Source organism: Stenella coeruleoalba (assembly GCF_951394435.1).
Source record: "Stenella coeruleoalba genome assembly, chromosome: 6".
NCBI classification, from domain to species: Eukaryota; Metazoa; Chordata; class Mammalia; order Artiodactyla; family Delphinidae; genus Stenella; species Stenella coeruleoalba.
The window spans coordinates 96,776,447-96,777,664 of NC_137151.1; the positions used below are offsets into that span (position 1 = coordinate 96,776,447).

At 51.1% G+C, this 1,218-nt stretch overlaps 1 pseudogene across 1 annotated transcript; it reads right to left on the reverse strand.

The window, feature by feature from the left end:
• Nucleotides 1-217: 217 nt before the first annotated feature.
• LOC307187553 (large ribosomal subunit protein uL13-like) lies at nt 218-821 on the reverse strand (annotated as a pseudogene). The gene has a single exon. The product of its transcript is annotated as a large ribosomal subunit protein uL13-like (transcript).
• Between the last annotated feature and the right edge of the window lie 397 nt (nt 822-1,218).

Sequence of the window (1,218 nt, forward strand, 5' to 3'; positions counted from 1 at the left end):
TCACAGGCAAATTCTACCTGCACAGCCCTTATAACTGTCTACTCTTTTAAAATGGCCTTTCTTAAACAGCAGTGACTAAGGCCGCTTCACTATACCCAGTCTTCTAAGCCCCAGACTGCCTGTGGCACCTAGATGGCAGCCCCTGGGGGTCCCCCACATCCTAAGGTGGCGATGGAGGAAGGGCAGGCCAGGCCAAGCATTAAGAATAAACAGTCAGTTTTACTGTGCTCAGACTAGGAATCCATGGGTCTAGAGGACCTCTGTGAACTTGTCAGTTTTCTTCTCTCTGTTCTTTTCGGCCTGCTTCCGTAGCCTCAGGAGCTGCTTCTTTTTCCGGTAGTGGATCTTGGCCTTCTCCTTTCTCTTCTCCTCCAGGGTGGCTGTTACTGCCTGGTACTTCCAGCCAACCTCACGAAGCCGCCCTAGGTAGGCAAACTTCCGCACAGGCTTCAGATGCACAACCTTGAGGGCGGCAGGAACCACCATCCGCTGTTTCTTGTCATAGGGTGGCGGGATCCCATCAAACACCTTGAGGCGGTCCCGAGCGGCCTGGCCTCGCTTGGTCCTGTGGGGCAGCATGCCTCGCACTGTCCGCCAGAAGATGTGGCTGGGGGCTCGGAAGTGATAGGGGCCGCATCCGCTTGCGGAGGAAGGCCAGGTACTTCAACTTGTTTCTATAGAAATTTCCATAAATGCTGATGCCCTCGCAGCTGCACGACCACCACCTTTCAACCCAGAAGCACCTGCTTGGCCATGATGGCCGCCTGGAGGCCCAGGAGATGGCCTCGGCCATCGAGCACCAGGACCTGCCCCTCCGCCATCTTCGGCAGCTGCCTGGGAAAGCACTCAGTGATGTCTTTCAATGGGCAGGAGTTTTTAATTTTCAGTAAGTCCGTTTTATTGACTTTTTTTCCATCGTGCTAAGGACTACGAAGAATGCAACAGTAAGTAAGCAGAATACAGCATCTGCTTTTCTTAGACGCTCTCAATCTTGTAAAGGAGTAGGAAGTTACAAGTAATACTTTGGGTCAGTTGAGATGAGTAGAGCCAGAGTTAAGTATAGAAATGTCCAATAGCTTCTGGCTTGAAAATGGAAAGGGCTACTGTGTTTGGCAGCATAATAGCCTCCAGGGATGTCCAAGCCTCAGTCGTTGAAACTGTGAGTATATCACCTTACATGGCGAAGAGGATTTAGCGCATGTGATTAAATATGATGAT